The 27677-nt window shown below is 41.8% G+C and overlaps 1 protein-coding gene across 1 annotated transcript in view; it reads left to right on the top strand.

The window, feature by feature from the left end:
* Nucleotides 1-3297: 3297 nt before the first annotated feature.
* Nucleotides 3298-27677, top strand: part of tenm4 (teneurin transmembrane protein 4) — a 172549-nt gene continuing 148169 nt past the window's right edge. Inside the window, exon 1 of the mRNA XM_030109049.1 lies at nt 3298-3391. The gene's annotated coding sequence lies outside the window, so the exon portion shown is untranslated. The remainder of the gene's footprint in view (nt 3392-27677) is intronic.

Consider the following 27677-nt stretch of genomic DNA (forward strand, 5'->3'; position numbering starts at 1 on the left):
TTTAAAGGATGAGTAACTTGCTCCTAACCTTTAGCTACTTGTCGTATGTTCCGCCACACACTCCAGCTCGCTGTTAATGAGTGTATCAGTCATACTTTAATCACACTTCGTATGTCGCATCGCCGGCGTGTGAGCCCCGAAACCCTTTAGCATGTAGCGTGTAGCATGGCTGCGTCCTCTTGTCCACAGAGCTGCAAATGACTCTAAAGCAGACACCGTCTTTCGCCAAACCCACCCGAACATGAGAATAAATTACAATAATAAATTCTGTCAGTATTTCAAACGATGATGAAAACTGATAAAGAACATGAAATTGTTAAAACGGCTAACAGATGACACAAAAAATGGTTCATTTATTACTACGTTCATGTTTTTATTTCAATATTTACTCATGAATTCTTTTTATTTATATTTGTGATTAATTTGCATTTATCTAGGCACCTTCTTGTTTATGTGATTTATTTATTTATTGTGTTTAATGAGATCCTCTTTAAAACTTTTTCAATCTTACCTGCACTCTCCGGTTCTCTTTAACTTCAATTTCAATTTAGGATGAGTTAAAATAAGAAAGTAATCTTCCAAAAGCTACTTATACAAAAAATGCTTTAATATCACTAAAGAAGTTGATAATATTTTTTTTAAATGCTTCATGACAAAAGCATTTAACGAGAGTCTAGTAGAATGTCCATTATATTAATTCTTGAAACATATTTATGAGAAATCGCTGCATATCAAGTCTATAAAATAACATTATTTACTCGGCTGTTAGACGACTGTCGTCACGTAAAACTCACTGGGCTCTAACGCGGAGCTTTTATCAGTATCACTGTATCCCTAGTTCTTAGTTAAAATTCGATTTGACAGAGAATACAAAACATCATAAAAATGAAATACTGGAGAGAAATTTGAGGGGTTTTTTTTTTATCAGCAGTCGTTGTGACCTGGCACCTTTCTCTCCTCCAGTGTGTTATTATTCAAACTAATAATTTGATAACTACAAAGAAATGCTGTTTGATGAAATTTTACACGAATTCAATGTAACTGTTTGATGTGGCTTTCAAGAGGAAACACAAGCTAACTTCTAACTTTGACTGAATGTGATGCAGAAATATACATAATGCCACAGTGGTAGGATTTATCATTGTTTTACTGGTCCGTCCCACTCGACATGAAATTAGAGGGCCCTTAACTAAACTGTGTTTGACATTAGTGCTCTTCATAAGAATCTTCATATATGACAACATATAAACTCTCTACAACAAGCTTACACTGATCCATGACATGTGGTAAACACACGACAAAACACAAACAGCCTATAATAACTGCGGTTCGTAATAATCACGTAGCACTTATGCATAATTGTCAGTTGTTCTTACAGGAAGGACACAAGTCACTCTTCAGAGATATTGTGAAGAATAATTACGTTTGAGCTCTCCATCTTCGTCAGTGCTTGTCCTTCTAATCTAATCAGTGCCTTTCAAATAGAAAAAAAATCCTCCCTATATGAGGAAAATAACCACGTTACAAAAGAGATGAGGGTATCAATTCAACCCATTAACAGAAATACGTTTTTATGGACATTTCTTGATGTATAGAAGGAAATAAAAGCAACGTGTAACACCGACCTCAATGCCCCTACATATTAAAAGTGTCGTTCTTCTAATTTGTTAGTCTCTATGTCAAAAAAAGAAAATCAGATTCACATTTGAGAATAAAGGTGCAGATGAACCACTTATCCAGCCACTTAAATATCTGATAATAATGCAGCAATATATTCATAATCCTGACTTGGATTTCACTCTTTAAACCTTTCAAGAATGTAACTTGGATCCTAGTTTTTTTATTCTTTCTCATTTCTCCATCTAAGGAAAAACACCTTTATTGCATGAGAGAGAAAAAAAAAAAAACAACTTAAGGTTGATAATGTAAACCGAACTGATTCATACTAAGCCTTTAATATTCAGTAATACCTTCAATTGGATTTTCATCTTGTTAAAGATGAAAATTACTGAGCACTACATCATAATTTCAGTTGTGTATAATAAGAGGACGATAAGTATGATCATTTCCATATGCTTCCTTTGTCTTTTGGACATTTGTTTTAACTCTCAGTCTGATCAGATATCTCAATATTTGTTTTTCTATAATGTGGTTTTATGTATAGTGATGTCTGGAAGTCTTTTCAGAAAAAAAAACACCATATGTGAAGGCAAATAAAGGAATGTTTCTTATTAAGCTGAACAGGCCTTATGATACATACCACTCAGGAGGGGGTACTGGACTTTATGTGATGAGGTTCTCACTTTTAAGGTTTCGACCTTATTATTGAAATTCATGTAACACTGGAGGATATGAGTCACTCTTTACACTCACTGAAATGTGTCATGCCATTTGAACGCCCCTACACTTTCACTTTTCTGAGCAAAAACCTTCTACGTGACATCAAATGATGTGAATTTAAAAAGTAAACTCAGTTGTTGGCTTGGTTTTGTGCTGGTACATGATTTGTTTTTGACCTCGTCATTGATGAAAATCATGATTTCAGACACACGTGGGAAGACATGAGTCATTCTTTCTTTTTCAGAAATGTGTTTTGTCCCTGTAGTTTGTTTGATGTGCGTCTTTGGAAGAAACATAAATAAAAAACAACAACGACGTGATCAGAAGTAAACCGAAGGTCGAGGATGTAACAGAACTACTTAAACAATGCAGCCCCGCTCTGGAGAACAGCTATAGATTCTCCAAGGAGAAGGAAAAAAAAAAAAACAAAACATCCAAGTGGAGGATGTATAGCCTGCACCGAAGGGGGCGACCACGCACAGCCGCACACTCATCCCTGCTGCTCCAAACTCGGAGGGAGCCGCGAGTCGTGCGTGAGTCGAGGCGAAGCGAGGCGCGCAGCCCGGCTGGTGTGTGTGTCACCTCTCCGCTCCTCCTCCGGCTCCACGCCGCTTCGCCCAAATCTCCCGCAGGATTTTTTTTTTTATATTTATTTATTAAAATGTTTTTTTTCTCTTAGCGTCGAGTGACGGACCGTGCGTGCTGGACTCTGCGTTTCTCTCATCCATGTGTGCGTCCGTGAGCGCGCCGTGCGCAGCAGCAGCAGCACCTTGGAGGAGCTGAAGGAGGAGGAGAGGAGGAGGAGGTGGAGGAGGAGGAGGAGGAGGAGGATTTCTTGCAGCCGTGCCGTGTCGTGCACAGTGGAAATACTCTCGCCTGCTCTGGCTACTATCAAATCGAAAAGGAGGGAAGGAGCAGGAGGCGAAGCAGAAGCGTCGGGGCTGTGCGGGGTTTTTATTTTTCTTTTTTTTGGAGGAGGGGGCATCCCACGCTGAACTGGTTGAATTGTTCAATGGGACAGGCCTGCTACAGTGGATGTGTCTTCAGAATGGTAAGCTTGATGTTTGACTGGAACGTGTGTGTGCGTGCGTGTGTGTGTGTGTGTGTGTGTGAGTGTGTGTGTGCGCCGGCGTTGCCGCACATCAGCATCCTGCGGTCCGCGGAGCGTTAAACGGAGCCGCGGTCACATTTCACTCCACGGGCGGAGGTTTGTTGGTTGGTTTGTTTGTGTGTTTGCCATGCGACTCGTGTCTTGGTTCTTGTGTGTGATGATGATGTCCCTGCGTCTCGTGCACGTCGTGCAAATGCGTGTGATCGGCGGGACTGAGGCAGACGAGCGGCTCGGTGCAGCCGCGGCGCGTTACCTGCTCTGCGGACCGACTCCACACGCCGCACCGGGCGGGCGGAGCTCCATCCCCTGTTAAAGGATTAACAAAAAAAAAAAAAAAAAAAAAACAGCATATAGTTGCTTTTCCGGCCAGGTTTATGAATGCGACGAGCTGCAGCGCGTCGTAAATGATGTGAAAAGGGGAGATAAATAAGGGCGCAATCCGCTTTCTGGATTAGGGCAGATTAAAACACCTTGATGTTCGGCTGGAGGACCAGCCTCACGCTGCTCCCCGTTCCTCTCACTGCATTATTTATGATGAGCATCCAAAGCCGTGGGAAAACACGCAGCTTTCAGAAGATTCCTGAACCTCCTCCCCACCGCCTGGATTTCACAGGTGGCTTCATATTCAACTTTATTGTAGCCTTCATGTCTCAGCAGCAGCAGCCCTCTGGATTATTTCAGATGAAGCAAGGCCCAGGAAAACTGCATAGTTCTGCTGCAGTGTAATGCTTAGAATTTATAACGGAAAATAAATAATATTGTTGATGATTAAAAGTCATAAATTGACTTTTTGTTTTGCCCAAAATGCAACCATGCTCTTTTTCTCCATAAAGCCAAAACACTATTTCTTTTCACTGATTAATTATCTCAAGTTCATTTAATTATTCTTGAAAGAAGAAGAAGGAAAATATCAGTAACAGTCAGGATCTTCATCAGACCAGTGGAGTAGAGTGAAATACATGAGAAGAGACGTCCTCTCCTGCACCGGAGTACCAGCATGGGGAGTCATTGCTGGAGCCAGTGGGCAAGTTGTAAAACTGACACACACAGACACACACACACACACACACACACACACACACACACACACACACACACACACAAAGCTAGTAGAGTAGGCTTCATGCTACATCACAGTGTCATGAATTATTGGTGGAATCCAAACATAGAACATTGCTGCAGCTGCACTAAAACAGTATTTTCATTGTGATACCTTGATGTGAAAGTTATTAAGCTGTTGCTATTTTTTTCCCTCGTCTTTTTAATTATGCATTTCTAAAATGGACCAATACTCTTATAATTAGCGCTTGTGAATTGAATATGTGGTGGGAAACGGAATTGACCGGTGCGTATTTGTCGGCCAACTTTTCCCAGGATGAGCTGCAGACCTCCAGATCATTAAGAAGGTACTTAGTGTGCGTGGGGGTGGCGTGCCGCCATTGGCAGCAGTGGGACGCCTGACCTCAGATATTAGAGGTTAAATCCGAGGGAATCCGGGGGCCCTCCGTCCTCTGTGGCAAGTGTCTGCTGGAAGCACCAAATGAGAGGGCTGGAGTTGTTAGGTCCCGTTGAGGTTAACCTTTGCAGAACAAGGCTGCATTCTCCCGGTCGTCTTTGTGGTGCTGATGAGGTCCAAGGAGCAGCCGCGACGCTACTTCTATGCATGATAAGAGGGGAAACAGCCCTCCCTTTGTGGTCACAAATGAAAAATCTGTTGCTTGTCTTTTCGCCTTAGTTGTCGTTTCATTGTGAACCGAACACGCCGCTATTCTCCAAAGGACAGACTGCTGGAGCGAAGTAAAAAAAAAAACACAAACAGCTACCATGAGATGTTAGTTGCAGTTGGACCTTGTTATATTCCATAAACGATCGTTGTGTTTGAAGTAACGTTGGCAGTGCACGGGGCCAGAAAGATGACGGAGGAAACAATGAAATGCCTCCGTCCCTGAGGAGTTTTCCAGAGGGGTATTGTGTATTTCAAGTAATAATTGTTGTGAGAAGCGTTACAGTCATCCAGGGAGGCGATGGCTGCGGATGAGGAAAATGGATCCTGTGTATAGTGAGGAGCAGGTCCTGTTGATCAAAGGGTGGAGCAGGACAGTGCAGGGGATGCTGGAAAAAAAAAAAAAAAAAGGACAATCAGAGGCGGAAAATGAATTGACTTATATCTGAGGACGGCGAATAATATTATACTTGATGATTCAGTTTGAATTAGCCAGCAGTTATCAGTTTGTCCTGTTAATTTGTGCAGCCAGCGATCCATGCCTACCTGCTTTCCTCTGCCCGGTGGCAGCGAGTGCAGCCGGAGCCCGGAGCATTATGTTTAGTTGAAGCTGCATTCTGTCATCTTGTGATTTATCACATACAGAACTAATGGGCGGCTGTCACGATTACACCACTTTATCGAACATGAAAGCCGGGCAGTGCCTGCACTGTCGGGCTTTCTTTTACTTTCATATGCACACACACGGACAAACACCTCTCTCTCTCTCTCTCTCTCTCTCTCTCTCTCTCTCTCTCTCTCTCTCTCTCTCTCTCTTTTATTGCAAATGCTGGCTGGAAAGCTGCAGACTTTGTGTGACGAGTTGAGGACGCTGCAGAAATCGAAAGCATGCCGTGTTACCAAGTGATCAGCAAGCCTTTGCAGATCAGTTTGTCTTTGTGAATCACGGCAGACGTTCAGGCTGGTTAGAACATACAGCAGCAGCACCTCTTCATCAAAGTCTCAGGCCCCATTTATACGATAACGTTTTGAATGAAAAGGCATCGTTTTGAGTTTTCATTTCAGTCAGTAAAACCACCAAGTCCCAGGAGAATCTGGACTGGAAGTCATGAAACATTGCCATCGTCCATCTACTCCTGCACGTGCAGGAGAACCATTTATGTTACTGCGGTCATGGTGCTCATGCACAGCAGCAGCGTTTCTGCCGTCTGCAGGGTGACGGGGTGACAATTTTGTAAAGTTCCACCTTGGAGGACATTTTCAGAAATTTCTCAGTACCTCCGAGCGCCGTTGTCTTGTAAACAGACCCCCAAAGTGCAAATCCATCCGTCCATTTTCTGAGCCGCTTGTCCTTTTCAGGGCCGCGGGGTGAAAGCGCAAATCAGTTTTACATTTTCAGTGGAAACCTTTGCCTTGTAAACGGTGTTTCATACTATCGGTGTGTATCACATTCACACACACACACCAGTAGCAGCAGCTGTCAAGCCTCCAAGTGTCTGCAACACTTTCTCCAAGACACTTTGACTCAGGGACTGGCTGAGCTGGGGATCGAACCACTTTTTTTTTCACTTTTTTTATTTGGCCTACATCCTTCCGACTGAACCAGAGATGTAAAAAAACAAAAAAGCTATTTTTGCTGCATATTCTTCCCATTGCGATCTCGACCCGGGTTTAATAATAGACTTGTTTTTAGGTTGTGTGTTTTTAGAGCTTTCGTGGGTTCAGCGTGAGGTGCTGAATCAAAACTAATGTGAAGTGACAAGCGCCTAAAAACATTTTAAAAAGCTAAAGACAATCTCATTTTTTTTTAAATCACTGAAGAAATTGAAAATTGCGATGCGGAGCGGTCCCCGGTCGGTTTCACCTTGGTGTTGTTAGCTCCAAAATAAACATCACTCAAAAGCTTCACTTTGAGGTATTATTGCAGCAACATCAGTGTACTGACTGCATTAGGGCTCGTATCAGAAAGTAAACAAAGAGAAATCCTCCATCCCAGATAGAAGGAAACGCTCGCTCTTCCCTCATTGAATTGTACTCGCAGATGTTTTATTATTTTTTTTTCATGAAATGTGGAAAACATTTAATCGTACATCAAATGTGCTAAAACCCTCACAAAACAGAACCACTTCAGCTTCTTTTTCTGTATTTTCATGAAGGATAAACCACCTTAATTGTAGCAATAAACATTAAGATAATTTCAGTGGATAACCCGATGTGTCTGAACATTTTTCACGTTTTTTTTTTCCTGAAACATTCCTGTTTAAAGAAGAAGAAGGAAAAAAAAAAAAGGAAGCGGTGAAACGTCTGAAATTTTACACCTGTTTAGTGGCCCGAAAGTCAGAATCACTCAAAGTATCGGAGGAGCGAGATTGAGGTTGAAATTATGCACTTGAGCCCCCAGACGCAGGATAGTGTTTCTCTTCCCGGGCTCGCAGCAACAGACTCTCCTTTGTGTCCGACATTTCCGAGCACGCATGTAGCAATTTTTAAGATGACTCTCATTGCTGCTGAAGCTAATGACAATTTGCAGGTGTGGTACTCATTATCCAGACATCCTCCACTTTGATATATTCCTGTCTGCTCAGAGGGAACAACAGCACTCCAGACTGCTGAAGGTTTCTCTTTTTTCCCCCCTCTAATATCTGATATCCCTCATGTATGATATTACTTGAGATGGCAGTGCAGTCTCATCATCCTTGAAGTAACAGGGGAGCTAAAACAGGTACTTATCTTTAGTTACACAAGCTGCTTTTTATGCTGTAACCATACTTTACTGTGAACCCTTTCAGTCAGGCTTCTTGTCTGTAATGTACAGATGTTTGATTCTACTGAGGATCCATTTACATGATAACATTTTAAGTGGAAATTCATCGTTTTTACGTTTCTGTTTCAGAAAAGTTTCGCCTTTACATGGCGACATTTCGAAAGCAAAGCAGTTTTCATGTTGGGCCATTAGTTGGTGCTGCTGGCTGAAATCACACAGCAGGTTACCTGGATGTCTCCTAATTTGGATTATTAAATCAACATGAAAGTTTTTCACATTTCCTGAACAGTTTTTTTTTTTTCAAAGCTACAGATTGTGGTAGAGCAAAACTTTTATCCCTTTGTGTTTCCAGCAGTAGCCTATCTCTGACATATAATAGATAAAGGTATTCTTTTCACACTGAAGGCCAAACCCAAGTTCTCTTTCTTTTTATTGTTTGATGTTGCAGTGGAACACGCGGTCGCAAATGGAAAAGAAACGGCAACTGCTCAGTCCGACCACGTGTAATAAATAAAAGAATCAATAAGATGGTAATTTTTTTTTCTTTCAGATGGTTGTATCAGCTGCTGGAGCTGTTGAGAGCTCAAAGGGAAATACAAGAGTTTCACAGGAGGGAAATTAGTTGGAACACACAGCTTTTTATTTCTGTTGTGAGAGGCTGGAGAGCCAAGCAGTTGTGAAAATTAATATTGAATAGCACTAAAAGAAAGTGTGGCTAACCTCACCAAGGTAGCGGCTCTATAGCTAGTGAATCACCTCAGAAATTAGTTCAAGTTCCTTCTCCAGAGCTGTTAAAAAAAAAAAAAAAACTACAAAAAAACCTGGTTATTGAGATTTTAAATGTGGTGCTATTAACCGACTTACACAAACACCAACACATTATTCTTGACCCGTCGTCTCTAATTGTTTGAATGAGTCACAGAAATGAGAACTGCTTCAACCGGCAGGCTCCTTCTACCACGCTTAGCCTGTTTTTGGAAAGGTCCTGAGAGGAACAGCAGTCTGTAGATTGTATTTGTTGTCTAGATTAAAATAGGACAATTGAAAGAACCTGAAAGACTTTCCTGGACCTGATCCGTCAGCTGATAGTAGTGCAACACATTCAGCACTGATTCATGGATTTTCATGATGGAGTAGTTTCAGTCTTTTTGGTTTACAAAATTTGGTTTAATCCAAATTCTGGCACCAGTTTTACATTTTTTTCGTGTTGTTTCGATATTTACACCATGAAGTTCATTGATAGATGGACAATAGGAGTGATGTTTGCCTCCAGAATGTCATGACTCCTTATTCTCCTGGACTTAGTAGTTTTATCATTGAGAGTCACCTGTAATTGCAGTCAGACTTGACTGTCTGTCCATACAAATACCCTGTAATTACCATTGTTACTGTTTATAATGTGTTCTTTCTCTGCCGCAGTGTGTGTGTGTGTGTGTGTGTGTGAATTCATTACAAAGGATTCTTCAGGACCAACTTGTGTTAGGCCAACATAGCTGATATAATGTAACTCCCCTCCCCTTTATAGTCCCGTACGGGCCAGACTGCAGCTCCCTGTGGATTCTGTCACTTTCCAATCAGAACTTCTGCAGTCGTTCCAGCTGCTGTTGAATCGGACCACACAGTCCGGTCCAGTCTTTACTTCCCCGGACATCAGTGAGCCTTTGGCTGCCTGTGAACCTGCTGCTGCTTCGCCCCACTTCTCTTTCCTTGGAACTTTTTTTTTTGAAGTTCACTGCAGACTGGAAACAGCTCACAAGTGCTGCAGTCCTGGACCCATCTCGCCATTATACAATGAGGCCTTTGTTAAAGTCACTCTAACAATTACACTTGCCATTTTTCTGCTTCTAACTTTAGCTCTCTTACTTTCACAAAGATCAAAATGAGATATTTAGATTGTTAAATCAAAATCTGCTTTATTAGACTAAGAAAAATTACTTTTGTTGTTGGCCAGATTATGCACAAAAACAAGGAAATTGTTTTTTGAAACTGTGGCAGGAACCAAGTTGTAAACTTTAAAAATCCCCCTCCCAAAAAAAGAAGGAAACGTCAAAGAACTCAATCATCAGACATTTTGCTCTAATAGAGCAGATTTGGCATCGCTGGCCTGGCAAAACCTTTATGTTTGATTGGCCATCACACACTTAAAAAAAACTCCACGGTGATGGAGAGAAATTGAGGCTGACCATTTCAAACTGCTCCCAAAAACTGCTCACAGACTGACTCTGCCCGACTGTCGGGTCAATGCGTTTCACACCACTTGAGCTAAATGCACTGCAGCAAATTGCCCCACTCACGTTGTTGTGTGTACATGCTGTGTCCCGCTGCAGCTGATCGCCACAGAAATAAAAGGAAGTAATTTGAAGATGGAACTTCAACTCATGTTGAACATAGTGGGGAAATGAAAAAAAAAACAAAAAACAAAACAAACGTAATAATAAGATGTCCTCACGGTGTTTGAAAGTCACATTATGAAGGCAATTTAACTGACACGCATCACGTTCATCGCCGCCATCAGACTAACAAAGTGGCATCTTGCGTTTTGTGCATCGTGGAATCCTCCCATCAGAACAGCGTCCCCAGTGGCGTTTCATCATGGCCAGGATAATCTTATGCAAGACAGTGAAACAGCAGTTAATTTGCAGGTAATTAAACCCCAGTGATTTACAGTTGAAAAACCAACATATACCGAGTGCAGTCAATATGGCCACGGAATGTTTTGAATGACAATGTGGCTGCGGCCCCTGCCAGCTTCCCCCTTATTTAAACAGCTATAGGGAGTTTTTAGCGGAGTGCTGAGACCCAGCTCTGAATTTTGAGCCTCCCTTGTCACAGCAGTGAGTGGTGAGTTTAATACACTGGCGTAATGTCTTTGTTTTCTGCCGTTGTGCTTGTCCGCTCCGCGTGAGCACGGGGCTGTTTGGCTTAGCAAACGGCGTCTTTGGCTTTGGTTTGCTTGCACAGTGTATATTTATAATGTGATTTTGCATTCCGGTGAAAAACTGCATCTGCACGGAGTCCCATCTGGATCAAACAGTGCTGATATTAAGTCAGTGCTGAACAATCAAGTTTGAGTTTGCAGTGTGTTGTGCATGAAATTTAATCAGTGCTGTTTCTCATTTAGTAAGTAAGCCAGATAAAGTCAGATTATTTGATTGCCATAGGCTCAGCTGTGTTAGATTAGTGCAAGACACGTGGATATTTGGGAGAATCATCAGGACAGATTTCATTGTTATTTAATGCTTTGCTGTGTATTTTAAGTGAAGTGAGACAAAAGTCACGCATTGGTTGTTATGATATGGCTGAAACACACACATGCACACACTGACACACACACACGGTCTTAACTGTTACTTATGTCGTCATATTGCTAATCTGACATTGAGACATGGCTGCACCTGTAAAGGGAACGATTTCCCAACAGTGACATAACTCCCAGTGGGTTATTGCGCAATCATGTAGACATCCTTGCCAGTGATTGTGCACTCACTCTGTGAATTGCATCCAATTCTATTATTTTCCTGCACTCTAATAACAGATTTCTATTGGCCTGATCCTAAGAAACACTGTAAGGTATATGCATTATATATATTGCAAAAGGACTGTGTTCATTTATGTGTTTCAAGTCCTACGTGTCAACATAGAATAGAACAGACTTTATTTATTTACCACGGAGAAATCTATAGTTACCGAGGCTCGTAGAACACACAGTGGGATGTAAAAAAAGTAATGAAATGTGCATATAAAGAATAAGAATAAGTGATAGTGCAAATCTCAATATGAACAATGATAGAAATCTTGAAGAAGTAAACATCGAATTTTATGCACAACATAAATCTTGAATATAACAGAAGCTATAATATATAAAAAATATGTACAAGTATGTTACAAGTAACATATTTGGCCAATCCGATGGAATCCTGCTGTGTGAGACGCATGTTTCTGAAATTGCTGTATTGCTTATGCACACCGCAGCCATAGGAAATAGTTCTTGAGAGCAGGTCAGAGAAACCATCATGAAAAAAAAAAAAAAAAAAAAAAAACCCTCCTCGTGCTCTTTATTTTTAGAGAAATCTGTTTAACAAGAGACTGCTTTCAAGATTTAACTGCTAATTTATTGCTTTGTGTTTAGCGTGTGATTGTTATGACAGAGGCATTTTTATTTAATGGGTGCGATTTAGAGGAACATGAAAGGGAAGGTGCAGGACATTTCGAAGCTTATCGCTCTCCTCGCTGATTAAGCCCCCTCTTAAGAAATTAAAACATTTTCTTTTCATACTTGTTTTCATGAGCCTGGCAGCCGCTTCCTGTGACAGCATCTGTTCGCGTTTAGTCTTCCAGATTACATGCAAGTAATTTTACATGCCTTTAAAACTGTGGCAAAAGTTAATTAATAAGCAATGCAAGCATTTCAGCTGTTTCTGTTGCACTATATGCTTCTAGCAGTGATTAAAGGGGGGCAGGTTTTTACTTTCCTTCTCTTTTCCCTCCTGGCTGCAGAATCACATACATATTCTTCTCCCAGTTCCAGGTGAACGTGAGCTCGAACGTATGTTAATTCAGCTCCTGGATGAGCTGCCAACGAACACGTGAATCTGCACGGATTTGAGGATCTACAGGTTTAGAGGAGAAAAGCTCTGTGACGCAGCATCGGCGGCTCACTTCAGACCTCAGGTATCAGGATGACTCTGGAAATGTTTATCCGGGCAAAAAGAGTGATGAAATAATCCAGCGGTCTGGATCCTGCTGGTTTTGTAAATCCATCCAATCAGATAGAGTCTCAGGAAGGATCCTGTCCTCTGTGATTGTGTCCATGTGGGTGTCACTTCATATTTGAGTTACAGGAGGAGATCCTCTGCTGACTCGAAGGCTGGTACGAAGGGTTGGCTATGCTCGGGAGTCGTCAGAGTGCTGGCGTCCATCTGTTCCTCCATCTTCTCCACCCGTGTTGGGTTGGCGGGGAGCTGGAGGTGGTTCTAGTTGGGTTTCACCCTGGAGAGGTTGCCAGTGGTCCTTGGAGCTGTGGGCATACGCTTGGTGTTTGGCTTCTTCCAAAGCAGCCCAGAAACACGTCTTTTTTAAGAAACAGTGACACGTAAGACTGTATTTACTTTATTTAGTGAAGATCCGTCGATCCCCAGCAGCTTGGTCTGACTTATTAAAGACAGTTTTTGCTCAACTTGTCAGGAGTCGTACAGTCTGAAGGGCCGTCACTCCGTCCCTGGAAACATGTCGCCACATCCCAACAGAGTCAAAGTACCTGCGGACAGTACGAACATGTCTTGATGGAGATACCTCCTATTTCATGTACTTTGGGTCTCTTCATGATTACGTTTCCCCAGAACTGGGATAGCAAGTCCTCTGTGTGGGACTGCTCTCTCTGAATTGAGATAAATCTTAACTTTATCTGTGAAAAACTCAAACTGAAGTCCAGTCAATTCCTTCCGCTTCCTGTCCAGAACTTCCTCACCAGCTTCCAGAGCCTTTGCTCATTGTCACATCATTTTGGTTGTAATTTATCGATTTGCAGTGTTTTCCCGTAATGACCCGCCTTGCTCTGCCTCTGATTGGCTGCACAATAAACATCAGCTGATCAAATCAAGTGCTGACCAGTTAGAGGCAGAATCGGGTGGGCCATGGCTTCAACATCCCAGGGACAAAAATACTGACCGTTGTGGATCAGAAGGGAGGTAGGGAGGGAAAGTGGATGTAATACCGACTGGAAAATAAGTGTGTGTGTGCCGTATACCTGTGCGTGCCCTGACTTACACCATTGATCACATGGCCAGGTTAACACAGAAACACTCACATTCCAAGCATGAAAAGCATCGAACTCGAAAACCGACGCGGAGGAAACATGCCTCAAACCTCACCAATGCTGTCAGCTTGACCTCCTGTTTTTTTCTGAATCAGAAACCAGATTGACATTCCAGTCTTTCTCTTTTTTGAAATTCCCCAACATCATTTTTCACTTCAGGTTCTCCTCTTCAATTTCCTCTGGGATCAATAAAGTATTTATCTATCAGTCTTTCTTTTTTAAAATTTCCCTTTCAAGCATTTTGAAAAATTGATTATAGCTTCTCCCAGTTGCGCAAGATATGAAATCAAATGGGACCGAAAGGCTTCCTTCAGAAAACTGGCATATTTTGATAACCTGCTGCACACCTGCACAGCGAGGCGTTCGGGAGCCGGCGAGCGCTGAAAAGCACTTGTCAATATATTTGGGAAGTGTTAGGCGGCAAAGTGGAGTGATAGGTCTCGGGGGGGACGGCCTTAAGGTGCTTTTCTATAAATATTAATAAATCCCACTAGCCTGCCCGGAAGGAAGCTCACAGTCTGCCGGTGTCACAGAATCTGACGAGTTGTGAAAAGAGTGATGAGATGACAAAGAAGTGGTGAGGTGACATTTAGTGACAGGCCTCATTTTTCAAACATGAAATGCCATCAGTGAAAACAGAAACGGAGCGTGCTGACCCCTTCCTTACAAACAATACCGGCAGTTAGTGTTGTGTTTGTTTATTATGCACCGAGCACCTTAACAAAATACATTTCCATAAATTATTAGAAGAAGCTGCTAAAAAGCATTCGGCAGATCAATTATGAATGGAGGAACAAGCACGCGCGCCATTGCCGTCGCGGTTAAGACAATGATATTATTGTCCTCAGGTAGTTTTGTTAGAAGAGTGGGAATCACTTCTAAATTCAATTTCTCACAAAATATGAACATAGTCCTCATAATCAGATTACACTGAGATTAGTTTGTCTCTGACGTCTATGGGGCATTTAGATAAATGAAGAGAACAGTGTTTACATGATCACCTACAAGCATTATTAGCTCTTCTGTGCAAAATCCTGATAGTGAACTTAATTTCACAGTGTAATTGCCTTATTTGTTTCAAACGCATGCCTTGGTAATCTGACGTGTAACCTTGTGTCTGACCTATTTCTGCTCGAGTCTCAACAATCTGCTTTTTTTTTTTTTTTTTTTTTGCGGTTTGTACATCTCTCGCTACCAGCGTCCCACTTCATCCGCGCGGCCGCAGAACCACAAGACGAATGGAACCCAGAATGCAGACGAGAATAGAAGGTTTTGGCTGCTGCCGGCGCCGCGCTGCCAACACGCACTTGTTGTGTGCAACAAAGACTTAGCAGCAACACAGCGCCTTGGCATGCTGGCGGACGCAGAGCATTTGCTTTGTTTCTTCGGAGCTCTACAGTACATGCAGATATTGCTTCTCTGAGACGAGAACGCCGGATGCATGTAATCTGCGTTGGTTGTCAGAAAATTGCATTAACACGTGCTGCGTGTGCGCCGGTGTAATGAAGCGGCTGGTTTACATGCGGGGAGGATTTTATAGAGCGCGGTAGGGTTTCAGTCGGACCCCCGCGTTGGAGTTAAACCCGCCCTGCAGAAGACACTTTGGAGGTTCAACCGTGTTGCCAGCGGCAGACAAGACGGTCCGAGCGAAGGACGCCGTGGCACGACGCCAACGGGCGTTCAGCTTCTGGAGGCCAAAGCATGTTTGGTGGCTTAATACTTCTTTTGATGGGCACAGCGGTGCAGTGGTTGACACCGTCGCCTCACACTGAGAGGATCACGCTTCCAGCAGATCGCAGATGAGTCCATCATATTAGTATTTTTTTTTAAAACCATAAAAAAATATTCACTTGTTAACCTAGATTATTCTCCATTTATTTAATTTCATCTTCTTCTCTTTTGGTTTCTATTTTATTGAGCACAATTCTTTTTTGTGCTATAGAATGTCCTTATTAACTTGAATTGTATTTTATGGTTTGAAAGGCTCTCTCTATCTCTCTCTCTCTATATAGAAAGCGTTTGTTTCCCCTCTGGCTGATGGTGCTTCTCTGTGCAGAGGTTCACGTTCTCTCTATACGTGCTTTCGTTTTCATCTTACAAGCAACATGCGTGCTTCTACATCGGGATCTCTGAATTGCCAGAAGGTCTGTGAGTGTGTGTCTTAACCTTGTGATCTAATGGTGACCTGTGCTGTGTGTGTGTGTGTGTGTGTGTGTGTGTGTGTGTGTTGGCTGAGATGCGCTCCAGCCCCGAGCGACCTCGCTCTGGAGGCAGCAGGTATAGAGGAACATGGATGGACGGATGAATGAATCAATGGATGTTGATGTTGTTGTTTCCCAGTACGATGCACACAAGTTGTGTCTCGACATCGTGGGAGAAGGTCACACGTGGGCGACTTGGATCAAAGCAACAGGAAATACGGCGTCACACCTATTCACACAGCTCGATTCACCCTTTAAGTGCTTTGTGTTCGGTCTGTTTTATAATCGTGTTAATATTTTATGTGAGAAAATTTACCTTAGGAAGTAAATTGAGAATAGAAACGTAATACTTTAACTAATCTCAGAGGGAAATCCTGTAATATTAAACATTAATGTACATGTTAACACACACAGAATGGATGAAATTAACAGCAAGCACAACGAAAGTGAGTTACAGTATGGAGTTATGGAGTTATAGCTGGATTTTTATGGTTAAAATTTTTCTGTGCTAAATAAGTTGACAACTTGTGTCAATGGGATGTTCTCTGTTGTCAAATTCTAAAGTGGGACAATAAAAAAAGTCAATAATATACATAAAGCTCAGTGCTACAACATTTCTGAAAGGTCTGTGTCACTAAAACACGCACGTTTACTGCAGATTTAAATTGAAACTCCAGACGAAATTCTTTCCAAACCATATTCAGGAGAAATGAAAATATTTGCAAATTAAATTGACATAAAAGTGAAATGATGTCAAATTTGTGCAGTGGGAAACTTTCCATGAATTTGCCCTCAAGCTTGGACTTGTGAGGCCAGAAGTCAAACATACGTACATACATACAGCCGCTGTGTGGCTCTAAGGGACCTTTTCAAAGTAAAAGATCTGCTGCATGAATTAAATATGCAAGTCTTTCTTTGAATCTTTTAAATGTAATTGCTATTTAAAACTGTTGGATCGGTTTCCTGAGTGGAAAATACATTTTCATATTCAACATGAAGAGGAAATTGAATTAACTTGTGGCGATGATGAAGCTGTGTGCGTCTCTGTGATGGTGCTCGACAGTGAGATAAATTCTTTGTGTGCGACTGTTTGTCTCCTCTTCGTAGCACATCGGCAGTGGCACTGATATTGGCTTTTGTTGTCGGATGTGCAGATATCAGCCGTATTGATCCCTCCTGCCAAATGTTGCTGTAACAAAAACAAACAGAGTGATTTCCAGTCCATTGTTGCCTTGATTTAATAGTAACTTGCAACATTTGTGCTTTAAACAAAGCCTAAATGCTTCTTCTGATCGGGGTTGTTCTTTGTATTTGCCCTGTAATTTACAGTACTTTTTCTCTCATGGTTGTTTGTGTTGTTAAACTGAATCCGTCTTCATAAAGAAAATGGATTTGTTCCAGCCAAACGGACTCCCATCTCATCTCTGACTCCCCATCTCGCACCGAGCAGCGAGATGCAGCTGCATCGCAGCCAAAGCGGGCCGCACACTGATATTTTAATACGACTTCTCCCTGGACCCATTCCCATGTCGCATTAATATTACCGAATCAAATGAAACTGTCATTAAAGGTCTGTAATGACCTGGCTGGTTTATTCCTCCATCATTATCTTTATGAATTGCATTGAGACGTGACTCAGTCATCCTTATCCGCAGATTAAACAGTTGCATTTGCAGACATGCCTTCAATACGGCAGCCATTATAGCAGGAGCCTCGTTCCTCCAGCGTATGGGATCCACAGCGCTTTGTATCGGTGGCATTTCACACCAGAGACGAGAGATTCCTGTGTGGTAAGGTGTAAAATTGAGCAGCTTTGATGTTAAGCAGTTTATTTAAGATTCAAGATGAGGGTGTTAATTAGTTGACAAAAATCTTTTTGGTTCTAGGAGGGTTTTTTTTTTTTTTTTCCTCCCTCCCTTCCTCCCTTAATCCCTCTGGTCTGAGATGAGGTTGCTACATTTCTCAGTTCAAAGAAAACAGATAAGAAATAAGGCGTAACACTTGTAAGGCGATGGTGTCCCTCTACATAATTTTTATTTATATTCAAATCCCAGAAGTGTTGCAGGTTTTCTTATTTCGCTCACGTCATGCTCAGGAACGCGGTGGCGTCTGTGACTTGGAGGAGATAATTGCTTCTGTGTCTGTGTGTGTATGTGTGTGTGTTTTTTTTTTTTTTTTTTTTTTTTTTTTCTGCTGAGAAGAAACCATTTCTCACGAAGCGGCCCACTTTAAAACTAAAGATGTATCACAAGTACTGCAGTACAATTTATGGAAATCATGAAAGGTACAATTCAACGAGCCGGGCTATTTGTACTCCTTTTATGAAAGGCTAGAATAAAGAAAAAAAAAAAAAAAAAAAAGAAAAACCCTGACAGTGAAATACACAACAGGTCATGCTGTGATATTTAAGAGCTCAGTGAGCATTTAGCGTGACAGGTCGTCCAGGCGAGCAGTTTCCAGCGTGCTGCGCAGGAGGTGTACAGTGTGCTGTACTCTCTGGTTTGAGAGCGTCAGGACTCAAAAGCTTTGTGCGTCATTCTTACAGTCTTCAATCAGTGTTACATCTTCTGTCCAGCCCCGTGCAGGATGTCTACCTGCTGCACAGGGAGCAGACCCCATTTTCACTAAGTGCATACAAAGCAGGCAGGGCGACTCCCCAGCCCGCGTTCACCCTCTCGCTCGCTTCTAAAGTTTCTGGTGGATCCTCTAATGGTAGATATTCATCAGGCTGTGTCAGCCCGGGAGCGGCCGTGACGGCGGTGCAGAAACAGCACCGCCATTGTTTCCACTCGAAAGTCAGGATGCTGCTTACTTTGGCGATCATGTGGAGATTAGCTTTGTCCGAACCCTGGAGAGCAGGCGCCTCGTCCTGGGGCTACTTTTCATGAATTTCATGTGCTAATTTGTCCTCTTTGTTCACTCTGTTTCTATTTTTTTTTTCTCTTTTCGTTTTCGTCTTTTTGTTTGGTTGCATTATCAAGTTTGTTCTTTCAAGTGAAAACACGAAAGTTCTTTGTTTATATAGCAACAATGGTTGAAGCCACTGAAAATGGGAGTTCTTGAAAATTCAAAGGCCCCATCGCTGTAGAAAATGCAGCTTTCCTAAAATGCTGCCGCAGCGCATGTGTGAGTAGACAGAAACTGTGTTTTCCTCCAGAGTGTCAGGACTGCCAGTCCATGTTCTCCTGGACTCGCTAGTTTAACATTTCAGTCACTCTTAATAAAACAGACATTGTTCTCACGGCATTGCACTGTAAATGAGACTCTTTTCTGAAACTAAAGTAGTGTTTTCACATAAAGATATTGTTGAAATTCATTTCCTACGTCCTTTTCCAAAGCTTAGTTGTAACTTGTTGCAATAGAAAAAGGAAAACTAGATTTTATACTTTCCTGTTTCTGAAAGCACGTCATATGAATGGAGCCTTAATCACATACTGAACTGATATTATAAATACTGTGTAATTACTGTAATAATACACACAGTTTATGGTAGAAAGTGGATACTGGCAGTGTTGCTTTGAGCTTGATCATTTGACTGGCTTTGCTGCTGGAAAAATCCAAACCCCGAACTGCTGAAGGAAAGGTGTGAAAAACCCCTCGTGTTGTTCTCATCAGCCTAATTAAGAGATAAACAGTCAGTTTGATCAGTTTGTTTTTTCGCCGCTGGTCCCACTTCTCAGTGGTCACAAAATGGCGATTTGATGGTGAAGTTGAAATTTTTTTACGTCTCAAAATTATCAAATTTTTCTTTTTCTCTTTTTTTTTTTTTAATGGGTGGTACAGTCAAATTAAAGCCATACATGTGCCTTCTAGTGCACAGGCACACAATAGCACCAATTATGGAATTATTCTCAGTTGTCGGATCATCTGAAACGTCCTCCAGACAGAACACTGAGTCAACTCAGGAATCCATGTCTTTAACGGATCTGACAGCGAGAAACCAACCCGAACCGAGGAAGGCTGAGTCTGAAACGACGAGCAGAGGGATGACAGATGAGAGAACGGCTGCATCCAGCATTACCGGGCTTCACTGAAATGTTTTGGCAAACGATTGATCGTGGAAGGGGGGGTTCCTCACCACTTATATTTGCCGGCGGCTCCCAGTAGGAGTCCGAAGGCAGAGAGGCGGATTCAGATCACCTCCCCGTCGCTCAGCGGGCCTCTTTATTTACTGAGTAAATAAATATCTCAGAAACTCGACTTGTTATGACTGTGACTCTTGGACTGTCTAAAACTGGTTTCCATCTGTATTTATACATTTGACTAAGAAGACGCAACTTATAAATGAATCATAATTTCATATTTTTTTGAAGCTCTGGACCAAAGTGGACTGAGCAGCTTCGACACAAACGCTTCACGACGGGTCAAAGGTCAAACCGCAGAGCGGTGAAAAGCTGTCGCCATGATCTGTGAAATTGAAAATACAGGATTAAAATAAAAATAAACCCCCACGAGACGACGGATCAAAATGGGAGGTCCAAAGACGCAATTTGACCACACGCTGATCGCGGCATGCCAGCCCGCCCCCCGTGGCGTCCTCGCTGCCCGTCACCGCCCGGCCCCTCTCCCGAGCCGGGGTCATTATGTGGCGCTTCAGAGGGGCCGGCCCCGCCACTGTGGACATCCACTGCGTTACGCCGGCGTTCAAACAACAACCGTACAGTCGCACATCATCAGCCGCTTTTCAATCTGCGGCTGCCAAGTTCTGATGTGGGGAGAAAATTAAAAAAGAAAGAAAGAAAACAAACCAGCAGAGCCAAGCAGATCGAAGTGAGAGCCTCGCCTCGTATTAAAAATGCAACAGATTTATGCTGCTGCATCGCTTTCTGCTTTGTTGGAAACGTTCACTGAAGTATTTCTTTTTTTTCCTTGTGATGTTTTATTGAGGAGAACAAGTCGTACCTTTAAATAAGAAACAGATCAGTTAATTTTATAGATTCAAATTAATTTCATTCACTGTGATCTGTTTGGGCTGGAAAAGCACAGTGGCATTGTTTTAATTCCAGTGAGGTGCAGCGTTTCTGTGTGTGTCAAAACTAAAAGTTGGATTATTAGAGATCCGGCTGGAAGCAGAGAAAAGGGCAGCTTAGAAACGGTTTGTGTCTAATTTGTACTTCGCTGTCTTGACTAAGACATGATGGAGTTGGAGCGAGACTTAATACAAACAAGCCTGAGGGTCTCAACCAGCAAGTTTTTAGTGAAAATGAATAAAAACACAGTAACAGGCAATCAATGTTGCTTTTTATTTATTTATTTTTTTTTAATTTTCAGCCGCTTGTGTCTAAATTGCTAAGTTTGATGAGAAGACGCTGCGAAGGAAGGAGCATTATGTAGTGAAATCTGAGCTGTTTCTTCTGTATTTTCACATCAACAGTTTGAATACAGTTCTGCCTGCATCTTGTGATGAATAAGGGGAATTAAAGTGGATTTGACAGACGCAGTCATACCAGAATTGGTTTTATCCCAAAACTTGTTGTATCTCACTGAACAAACAGTATGAAACAATTCATTAAAAGTAGAAAGTGGCCGGGATTGCTTCTCAGGCGGCTCGATTTAAAAGATTTGCATCTGGATGTGATATGATAAATTGTACTTCAGCATCACACTGCACTACTTACATTTTTTCAGGCAAAAAGCAAAAGGAGAGATGAAAAATAACCTTTTCTTTTATTTGTTTTAGTGTCAAACTTGAGCTGAACCTGTAGACAGACGTCTCCATGAATGATTGATAGTTTCAGAAAGCCTAACTTAAATATTATTTGTCGTCTTGTAAAGGTTTCAAATGTCCCCCACCTCCAAAATCAGAGGCGTGCCGCTGCGGTCACTTAAAAAACATCCATCTTACAAGTGAGAATAGAGAAATATTAGTGCTTTAGGTTTTTCCAGTCATGTTGCCAATGACTCATCGAACATCCATCAGAAGAGATTACTTTCAGTTTGCTGGAGTATTGAGGCTAAACAACTAAGAACGATAACGTGCCTGACATCAACTGCCAGCAGAATGAGCCGTTCCTGCTATTGCTTGGATATATGTGAAAAATATGGAGAAAATAAACAAGCGTATCACAGCATTACAGGAGAGATCAGAATTTGGCCGAAAGAAAGAAAAATGCAATATGTGGGCTTGATGTTATTTTTACAAAGTCATTGCCATGAAATAAACAACAAGGAGGGGAGAAAAAAGACCTGAAAAGAAAGTAAAACAAAACAAAACAAAATATCTCTTGATAAAATCTGAAACTGGGGCTGTTGGGGGTCCAGCTGAGAAAATAGCTCTCAGAACAATAAAAGCAACCAAAGCTGAGCAGATTTTTTTTCTTCTTTTCTTAGTGGGAATGCAAACACAAACAGTGCTATTGTCTTAAGATGTAGTCGACTGGTGATCTGGTTACATGCATCTAACTATACATACAGTAACTCTTTGTTTTAGACGATCTGGTTGACGCCTATATCACTTAGTAGTTTTGTAAAGGGAAAACATGCAAACTCCATCAGCTCCAAGTTTCAATCCAGGGACCTCCTTGTTTTGAAGCGACAGAGCCTTGTTCGAGGTGCAGAAGAAGAAAAACCAAAGTCCTTTTGGGAAGCAGGAGAAGTGTCGGCCCTGTGCCACGGAGACGCCTCTGATCGGCACGGGGATCTAACTGGAACTCAGGCATTTCTAATAGAAATCTTATTTACATCTGCATTGCATAACTATTCATACGCTATAGGTTCATGCAGATTTCTGTCTCAGTATGTCCTTCATGGCTGCTCCTGCCTTCACTCACAGCCACTCTATCTGCATGTGCTGCATAGATTTACTTCTCTATGATTTAATTGTTCATGCTAAGCATGTATTGTTTTGATAAATCTCGCTCAGAGCTGTGAGAAGGATGTAAATAATTGTGTTTGTGTTGAATAAATGAACGCCTTTTGGTGAGAAAATAATAATAAGCTGTGCATTACTGGTGTGGAAAGTGACTGAGCGGAGAAATCATTCGATCCTTCCGTCTATGGGCGCTTGACCTTTTCCACAATGATGCAGTGTGTTCTTGGATCACAGAGCATATTCTTAATTTCACAGCCAGCTTGCATTTTCACATATCCCAATCCCCGGCTCAACTACTTGCCGTCGTTCTGATATGTAGTACATGTGCAGTGTTGAATAAGTAATGGCCTCGCCACAGTGTGCATGCATTAGCACTGCAGATCAACACAGTCGCTCCGCGCACTTCAAACCCACTGACTCTCCCGAGCGCCCTCGCAGCCTTTTCCAGTTCGAAGCACCTGCTTTAAAGCTGCAGAAAGTTTTTTTTTTTTTTTTTTCTCCCTCCTTTTATGCAGAAAAACATGCGACCTATCAGCCTAAATCATAAAGTGGCGATGCGGAGTAGAGGAGACCTGCAGCTCTGCTGAGAGGAGACGGAAGACCTCCAGTCTTTGTGTAAAAGCTGTGTATTGATATCACTTTATGAATGTTGATGTAAAGCTTTTTTTTTTTTTTTTTTGCCTTTTATTCTTATCAAGCTAAAATGTCATTTTGCCCTCCCTGCTTGCTGGTTCCGCGCCTCCTGCGATTTATGCATCGCCTCAGTGGAACCTGGTGAGTTGTGTACGTTACCAGCTCTTGATCTCAGTTGACTCCCATGTTGCATTGTTCTTTTCTTTTTCCTTCTTTTTTTTTCTTTTTTTTTTTTTTTTTTAGGTGTTAAATCTGCTGTTAAAGTCGCTGCATATTCAGCTGCTCCTGCTTGCAGGGTATTTTCGCAGAACAACAGGCTTCAGAAGCTGTCTGCTCCCAAAAATATGTCCGATAGAAGCCGGTTTGAGAGCTGCGCAGTCAAAATGTCACGCCGCTGCCAAAACATAAACATGACTGTGTAATCTATGGAGCTGCCGTGGAGAGGCTGCTTGTTTATGATCCGCCCAAAGATTGGAGAGTAAAGAAGTCATTTCTGCAGTTTTGTCCCTTAATTTTTCAGTATTAAATTAAAAAAAAATACCAGTTTTAATCAGGAGTAAAGGAGCTGTGGCTCATCGCTGCCTCTCCCGCCTTGCCCACTGTGCCACCCACACACTGCCTTGTGTCTCTATTGCTCAGCTTCTCTTTGTTCAACGCAGCGTTGTGTAAAATGACAACTTGGTGGAAATACATTCTTTCTTTCTGGCCTCATTTGAAAGCAGAGAGATTTCCTTTTTTCCCCTTCTCTGGCTTCGCCCAGCTTGTTTGTAACATTCTGAGGAGCAAACTTGGACATTTGCAGTCACTGCATGGGCCAAAGAGAAGCGCTGCCTTCCAGAAAAATGAGAAACTTTCTAGTTTTTATTTGAATAAAAACTATAATCAGTTGCTTCAAGTGAAAAAAAAAGGAGGAAAAAAAATTGAATTTCAGTATTCATGCATTACATATTTGACATTTTTATTAACATTTCTTAAATTGAATCACCTCAAACGTGAACCAGAATTATAATAAAGCGATCTCAAACATGTCTTCTCCAGATGCGTTTGATTTAATGTGACACTTACAAAACTGTGGCAGGTATGAATACTCTCCATCAGGCTTTAAATGAAAGAGCCGAGGTTTATTGTGACTGTGCCACTGCGGGGTGTGAATACATGAAATAAAAGACACGAGAGAGGAAGAGGAAAAAAATAAGAGAAAGACAAAAACAAGTGAAGTGTAATTGAAATGAATAAAACTGCATCATCCAGATCAGGGAATTAGATTTTAATGTATGATTCTCTGTGAATCCTGTTTCTAATTGTTGGAGCTGTGAGCGGTAAATTGATGGTTCATCTTTTTGCCTCCACTGCAGTAACCCAAGGTCAGTATATTCCAGAAGTCTTAAAATGTGGCGTACTCCCAGAAACAATAAAGAGCAGATGGCACTAAACCATGTAAATCTCTCATAAAGATGTGTTGTTCACAGCACTATATAGATGCTGTTCCAAAGAATGGGCCTCAGAAATATGTGCTAATAAAATGTGCAAAGTGGAAAAGGAGAGTGAGATAGGAGGAGGGATGAAAAGGCTGGGATGGAACTTCTGCAGGCGGCGATAGTGCGGCTGTGACTCACCGCCATTAGTTACCTGTATTTCCCTTTCAAGCCTTTCTCCGTTCTTGCCCGCCACCTTCGCGGCGGTCCGGAACGTGCGCGGCTGCTCCTGCGTGTGTCTCCACACGAGAGGGAACACTGAGGGAGATTTTGTGGTTCAGATCATGAGAGGGACGGCTGCCGTTGCGCCGGGCGAGAGGAAAAGCTGCAGCTGCACGGCTCGCCCCGCAGCCGCCATTATTTATTGTTGTCAGCGGACAAGATCGTAACACCCGACTTTACTGATTTATTTTTATGAGGCGACGTCGGTTCAAGGACTTGATGTTTGGTCTGCGGGTCGACATCAATCCATGTTTATAAGTTTTTCACTGAAAAGACTAAAAATTGAGTAAGAAATGAAACATAAAAGAGTAATTCTAGGTAAAGATTTTTTTTCCTCCCTTTTCACTGCATCTCATCAATTTGGAGGCATCACTCAGTGATGTACAAAACCAATTAACCATGCATATGAGTAGTGCTCTTTTACTCATCAATAACTTAATTCAGTCTATGAATAAATCATTTTATAGCATAAAAACTCAATAAAACCTTCTTTAGAAACCTGTCTATGGAGTGTGTGAGTGTGTATGTGTGATTTTTTCTTCTCCAGGCACTCCTGAAGTCCAAAAACACGTGTTTGAGGTTAATTGAAGACTTACCTGAATGTGTGAATGCGAGTGTGTGTGTGTGTGTTTGCCCTATTATGGCCTCTTGAACCGCCAATGATTTACTGGGTTTAATCGATTGATGGATGGCTTTAGAACAGCGTGCAGGATCTCAACCGCAAATGTCAATTTGAATCATAAATGAACCATTTTTTAGCACAAAAACATGACTTAAAGAGGAGAGGGGAAACGTAAGATTGAAATGGACAGTCGGACCGAGATGCATTTAAAACCTGCTCACATGGCGTTTCAGATGGAAACCTGTTGTTGTCGCTATTATGGATTGCTGTTGCGCGTGACTCAACGAAAAACTACTAAACAGCTATAAACAGCTAAAAAGTTAAACTTCGGGAGCCGTTTTCACGAAAATTGCATCTTCAGTGTCTCCGAGCAACCGAGTGGTGTAAAGTGAAACGAAAGAGTTCCATTTTCACCTCCAACTGAGTGGAACCACGGTTTAAATGTTTGTCTGTATTGATTCTTAGGAGAACTTTGAATCTAAATATATGTGGGATTGTGCTCGACACCCACTCGCAAATGGATGGTTGTGCAGTAAATACTGACCAGAATGTACAAAAAAAAAACCAAAGCAACACACATTATTCACAATGTAATGTAAAACGGTTCAGTTTTACCCCAAGATTAGATGCAATGCAAATGTTATTTTTCAGCATTCAGGATTATTGTTTAATATTACTGCTACAGAGTAAGAGGGCTGAAATAAGCCTGTTGCGTGTTTTTTTTTTTTAAAAAACCTTCTTTTCTATCTGTGCCGGGCTTGGTTAGCGTCCTTTTATCTGAATGAATCCTCTTTCTTGATCTACAAAACCCCGGTTCAGCCTTTGTGTGTGAGCGCTTTGCCCGAGATCATCCTGTGATTTTTCACACCGGATAAAAGCAGATTAGTCCGGACTCCAAATCTGGATTTGAGGAGATAATTTTCATTCTGTTTTTTTCCTGCGTTGGAAGTCGAAGCACAAATGACCGGCCGAGATTAAAGAGAAAGATTAGCGGCATTTGACTGGAGCGCAGAAGAAGCCAACTGCTGTGAAGTAGTGGTCGCCATTGTCTATAAAACTTCACTCTCCGCTTTGTCATTGAAATACATCTTTGCGTCGGGAACTAAAAAGCTCACTGAGGTTCATTTCTTTGCCTCGGCTCAGATTTCATACTCAAATCTCTTCAGCGGCTCCCTCTTTGATTCAGGTTACGCTGTAAATTCTCACTTTTCCTTGCACAGCATTGCACAATCAAGCATGTGTTTATTTTTCTGACCTCCTCCAGTCAATCTTCTCTCTTCAGTCAATCACCTGGATTTGGTATTATGCCTCTTTCATTGTGTTTTGTCCTGAATGTAAACGCTGTGCACTTTAGGACACTGATATGTGAAATGCTCTGTATAGACGCATTTCTTCTTCTGCTTGGCCTAATATCTTGCTTTTAGACATAAAAGGTTTGAAAAGGTGTTTTGTTACATCTCATTTTGCCTCTCGGATTGAACATGAACCTTGTGACAAAGAAAAGCTACACTTTATTGATCCCCGCTGCGGAGATGTTGCAGCAACTCCAGAGACAACATTAGAAAAGAGAGAGACTGAAAAGAGAATATAGCAGTGTAAAAGGAGAAAATGTGTAAAAAGAAAGAAAAAAAACAAACAAAGGTTGAATTTAAATGTATATATAACAGAGTTCCAACCACATTCAATACCTCTTTATCCGGGGTAGGGTTTGGACAGTTACAGTCATTTCTGTTGAGTTTGTATGCTAGAAATTGGTTTATTTCTGATTTAAATTGACATAATGATATGTGGACAAGATCCACGTTTCCACATGGGCAGTGGATCGGTAGATAATTGATCCATCATTTGCACCGTTTCATCCAATTCAGGCCCTGTTTACAGGACAATGAAAACAAAAGAACTTTCGTTGTCTTCAGTGGTCAGTTTACAAGACAATGGCCGCTGGAAACTGAAAATGACC

The sequence above is a fragment of the Salarias fasciatus genome, chromosome 14 (assembly GCF_902148845.1).
Source record: "Salarias fasciatus chromosome 14, fSalaFa1.1, whole genome shotgun sequence".
NCBI lineage: Eukaryota > Metazoa > Chordata > Actinopteri > Blenniiformes > Blenniidae > Salarias > Salarias fasciatus.